Genomic DNA, 6,000 nt, shown 5'->3' on the forward strand with positions numbered 1-6,000 from the left:
CTTTCTAATGTGACCCGTTTTCTAAATGGCTGTTAAATTTGAGCAGTGTCCACATCCTAACCAATCTCAATTAATTTCATAGATTTATTTGTTTCTTTGTACCTCTACCTCCTTCCAACTAGTTAACAGCTCTCTAGCTCCAGAGTTGTTTAGGTATGGTCATAAAAATATGTTGAATCCATCCTCTCTTAGGATATAGACTTTTCTATATCCCGCTTCATTGTCTCCTTCCGCCAATTCATTTATATTGGAAGATTAGAATTTCACTTCATCTTGAGTAATATTCATTTAATTAGAGAAAAAAACATTAAAAAGTTACTCCCTTAGGGGGCATCTCCTATTTCCAGAATTTAGTAGAACATTTTAGAGTTCATTGTTTTCCCCATCCAGGCAAACATCTTAGAGCCCAGCTTACCTGCCACTGTTTCCTTGGCCCTCTAAGTACAGATTTAGCATGCAGTGCTCAGGGAATTGCAGGGCAACCTAGGAGTAGCAGCATATGCGCTTAATTAATGACCGTTTTTCTCCATTAGATTTGGGGTTTGGAATTGTAAGCCCCCTTTATAAGAACGTTAGGCATACCTGGCAGCTCAAATTCTGCTTTAGAAATGTACACTGCGAGTCCCTAAAATATGGATTTAAAGCGCGGGCGAGATAGTAATCACCATCAGATTGATTCTGTGCTTGGCATAGATTAGTTGTATTCTATCTTTCACGTCAGTTTCTACACTGCGGAGGGGTCAGTAGAAACTTTTATCATAAATATTTGATTACATTAGTGATATGTCTTTACATTTAGGGATCATACAGACGTTGCTATACAATTTAGACTACCCCCAGAAATGTCCACCATTCCTCTACATCATTTTTAAATATTCACACTAGAGCACTTCCATAGCAGTTTTATAAATCACATCACTGTGTTGAGTTGAATGTTTCAGTAAATAAGGATTGGCAAAGACAGTTTGCCTTGAATTTGAGTGTTATTTATTGAATTTGTGGATATTCTATTGTATTGCAGCACTTATATTGTGCTTACAGCCCCTGTGTGGGGTGCTGACGGGCTTGCCTGCATGGGTAGCATGCTGCATCATATAGGGTATGTCGTTAGAAGGATGTTGTCTTTTAAAAAAAAAAATTATATCCTCTGTGGGAAGTGTTTCCATGTCATGCGTGAAGACCTCCAAGGAGCGGTTATCCTGCTATGGGACTCGCCGCATGGCAGTGTGCTGGATAGTGAAGTGTGAGGAACAGGTCCCCTTCTACTTTTTCATTCGATTATAGTCTGCTTAGCTGGTTACAATACTGGGTTGTCGAGGCTGAGATTTTGTGTACAGTTGTCCTGAACTGGCATGGTTAAAGGCTGAAAAGTGGAGAGATATGTATCGTTGTAAGTTGTGAAGAAGTTGTCAGAGTATATAGATGTTTGGGACCTGCAGTGATGGGTTTGTGTAGCAGATCTCTTTGGTTATTCTATGACTGTTCATCTGGTGATGTCTTTTTTTAACTGTACCGTACTGGTGATGGACAACCCTTGTAGCTGATTGTATTATTTGCTGTTGTCCACTGCGTATTATGGTCTTAGTATTATTGTGGGCCATAACTGTTATATTTGCAAGTATTCAAGTATATAATTCAATGGCGAACCATAGGTCAGCCCTTCTTAGCTTACTGTCCTATCAGAAGTAATTTGCTGATTAGGTTGATTCCAATTTGTGGGTTGTATGCTGAGTATTACGCTTGACGTTACGACTGTGTTTCTGGGCTCTGTTGGCAGGATGAAGGCTGGTGCAGTTATCTAGGAAATAGCCATGTTTTCAATTGTCTTCAGAAGTGTATATGCTCCTGGGTGCTTCTAAAGCTGGCTGGAAGCGAGTTCCAAGTTCGACAGCTTGTACTGAAAAACAGTGCCCCATATGGGTTTCTTATGGTAAGATAGTATGATGATAAATGGTGCAAGCCTGGAACAGTGTTCTGCTTTGTTTGTCTTGCTTGAATTTAACTTGTAGGTATAGTGGTTGTTGGACCCGTCTGCTTCTGAGAGTCCCCTCACCACTATAATTTCTTTTGTTCCCCTGTACCTCCCAAAATTTGTCGCTTTTCATTTGTCTACCAGGACCTTTTTGTGTGTTGTTTCATGGGGCTAGGTGTTCCTTGACACCCAGTTGCTCACAAGGTTTCTGGCACCTATGTACAAGGCACCTGGAGAAACCTGTGGCCATTAAAACTGAGGTTGGCAACCTGTGTGTGTTTAACCTTAAAATGGTGGACACGTATTTCCCTCATGAGAGTGACTCCCATTGGAGCCTCCTTGAACCCTGACCTTCTGAGGTTTTGGCGCCCTTTTTGGTTGGCGCACTTTCCTGACAGGAATTCTTAAGATTTCTTCAGGTACACAAAATGGCCGCTCCGGAGCCCCAGTACGGTGGCTGTGAGTGACCATAAGACACCTCAGAATGTGTTAACCAATTGACACAGCCAGGGAAGGTTCTAGAACCTTCTGGCTGGTGCCAGTCCCTCAGGGCTCTGGCTATATAAAGCCCAGACCCTGGCGGCCATTTTATTGAAGAGAGAGGGGAGTTGATTAGACTACTACACCTAGATGCTGATAGCTGCTGAAGAGGTGTGACCCCTATTCCTGACTTGACACCAGAGAAGACACCTGCCCTGCTTACCCTTGAGGTGGCTGAGAGAACAGGCAGTAGTGTGGCAAGGGTTGATATTGTGGATACTGACTGGCGTTCCAGTCAGGCGTAATTTTGAACCCTTGCGCCTACAGCGCCTGCCCAGCTAAAACCTCTGTGCCCCAGAAAACTGTGGCCGAGTTTGTGTGCCTCCCCTCTCTTCCCCCCCCACCCCCCGGTGGCGTCAGACTGAGGAAGAAGTCGGGTCGCGAGGCGTGAGCCCGATCGCCGTGACCTCATCCTGTGCCCCCTTCACGTGTAGCGCCAAGCGCGGGGGACTCGGACGTCTCCGAGCCCCACCGGCGTTGCGCGCTTCCTGGTTGGTGCCCATGGTGAGGTGGTGCGCCGAGGCGGGGAGAGGCCGCCCTTTACTGGGCGGGATCTGCGTCCCTGCCCTTTCCGAGACCCGGGAAACTGTTGCCGTGGGCGGGACCAGCCCCCGTGTGAGGAAGTTGGAGGGAGGTCCCGGGAGCCCGTGAATTCCCTGATGCTGGCGTAGGAGAATACTGTGCCCGACTGAATCGCTAATCGATCCAGCCGTTGTGAGGAAATCTGATTCCCCTGTTGGTGTGCCGCGGTAAAGTGGAACTGTGCCCGACATTGAGTTAAGTGAGCGCTGAAGGCAAGAACCCCTGTGTGCGGCCGTTCGTCCGTCCAGCGACGTCAAACTGAGCCGCCTAGGAGCCTGCAGTAGCACTGCAGGCTCGAGTCAACCCCCACCGGCAGCGGACATCCTTCCCCGGTGGCCGCGTAGGGCCGAATGAAGGACTTACTGGGTTTCCTTGTTTTTCCAGTCATACGCGCATAGTTCCCGAGTGAACTAAAAGGAGTCCCCGCTCACCGTGTGACCGCAGGCAATCCTCAGAACTCCACAAGTACTGTAAACAACCATTTACTAAAAGTGTGTTACTTACCAGAGTCAACTGCATGACTTTCTTTAATTGGTGGCAGCGTTGTTAAAATGGAAATGTGGCTTTGAAGACTAAATGAACTAGAAAGTAAAGCGCTATGTACAAGTGGTATTTAATTCATGTAATGGTGACAGTTGAGCCTGCTATTTAATCTATTTATTGAACAGAGCTAATCTCAATATTTATGCAATACCAGTATTTCTGAATTCCTATGTATTGTATTTATTCCCTGTATTTATTCTTAACCTTTTGTGAAAAGTGAAATGTAACTGTGCTTTCCAATTGATCCCTATTCACAAGCAGAGAACTTTTACATAAATGAATCGTATTTTTCTACAGCAGTGGTGTGGTGTCCTTCTTTTTAGTGTCAAAAGCTGTGGAGAGATGGCGGCACTCGTGGTAGAAAATGTTCACAAATGTGGAGAGGTGTAAAATGGGTTATACTTTTTGGGCGCCAGGAAGTGGTCCCTTCCGGCCGGTAGGGACTAGTAATTGTGCTGAACAGTGAGAGAGTTCAGGAACCACCTGCACTGTTTCCGAAGGCACTCCAGTGGGAGAATCAACTCCTGTGTTATATATTCATCGCAGGGTATTAGAGATGTAAAACAAACGTAATCAAAAGTGATCCTTTTTGGAAGTTTGTTTAATCGATAAGTCACATATTACATCATAGTGACTAGGTCGCAAAATGTTGAATTGATTTCACTTGTTAATGACATCCATTGATCAATGCATCATCCCTATGCATTTCGGGCTGGGCCCTTCGTCAGGGGATAGCGAGAGATCTAAAAATAAACATACTGGTATCAGGAAGGAGAGCTCGCACCCACGAGGTGTATAATGAGGTCAGGAGGGTGAAACAAAACAAAGCATGCGCATTCCACTGTGAAAAGGGAAACATAGAGTTAAAGGGTCTCTGGTGAGTTAAGTCTGGGATAGAAAAAATGAATGGTCGATAACGTGAGGGTTAAAAAGCACCCGTTTAGTGCATAATAAAATGTGTGAAGGTCAGGGCAAGCCGGCTAGTGTGATCGATCGTCCGTGTATGGTACCCACCGATTATGTGCACTAAAGAAAAAGCAAGTGAGCACAGGATTAAACAGTGTAAGTGTGACGGTCAAAAAAGTGTCTAAGAGCTTACCGGATAATCAAGTGTAGCGGCACGCGACATGCGAGGCTGCCGAAGGTCGGTGGTCAGTTAGGTGAACGCGGAAGTAAGTACGCGGTTAAAGAAATGAAAAAAGGACTACCGCAAATCTTAGTAACAGTGAAGGTTTACCAATGATAAACCGAGCGTGGAGTAAAAGACAAAAAGCATAACAAAGGCCGTGGCCTAGTGTGGTAATGAGCATTAAAAAGAATAAATGTAATAACCAGACGAAGTGAAACGATGTACATGTATGTACATGAGGACATAAACAGTACTAGCCGATAACGGCGGCCATCTTGAAATGGTCAATCTCAATGTTCACTAAGTGATCACAAACATGAAGGCAATACAAAGTGGTGTACATCGTAGGGGTAAACAAAAAATAGAAGCTGAAAAAAGGTGAGACTAAACAGAATGGAGAGTAAATACGTAAAAGAATACTGAATAAGGAAAAAAATCCAAGGTGAAAATAAAAAGTGATAGAGGAAACTGTCTCACCTTTTTTCAGCTTCTATTTTTTGTTTACCCCTACGATGTACGCCACTTTGTATTGCCTTCATGTTTGTGATCTCTTAGTGAACATTGAGATTGACCATTTCAAGATGGCCGCCGTTATCGGCTAGTACTGTTTATGTCCTCATGTACATCGTTTCACTTCGTCTGGTTATTACATTTATTCTTTTTAATGCTCATTACCACACTAGGCCACGGCCTTTGTTATGCTTTTTGTCTTTTACTCCACGCTCGGTTTATCATTGGTAAACCTTCACTGTTACTAACATTTGCGGTAGTCCTTTTTTCATTTCTTTAACCGCGTACTTACTTCCGCGTTCACCTAACTGACCACCGACCCTCGGCAGCCTCGCATGTCGCGTGCCGCTACACTTGATTATCCGGTAAGCTCTTAGACACTTTTTTGACCGTCACACTTACACTGTTTAATCCTGTGCTCACTTGCTTTTTCTTTAGTGCACATAATCGTTGGGTACCATACACGGACGATCGATCACACTAGCCGGCTTGCCCTGACCTTCACACATTTTATTATGCACTAAACGGGTGCTTTTTAACCCTCACGTTATCGACCATTCATTTTTTCTATCCCAGACTTAACTCACCAGAGACCCTTTAACTCTATGTTTCCCTTTTCACAGTGGAATGCGCATGCTTTGTTTTGTTTCACCCTTCTGACCTCATTATACACCTCGTGGGTGCGAGCTCTCCTTCCTGATACCAGTATGTTTATTTTTAGATC

Source organism: Lissotriton helveticus, chromosome 9 (genome assembly GCF_964261635.1).
Source record: "Lissotriton helveticus chromosome 9, aLisHel1.1, whole genome shotgun sequence".
Taxonomy (NCBI): Eukaryota; Metazoa; Chordata; class Amphibia; order Caudata; family Salamandridae; genus Lissotriton; species Lissotriton helveticus.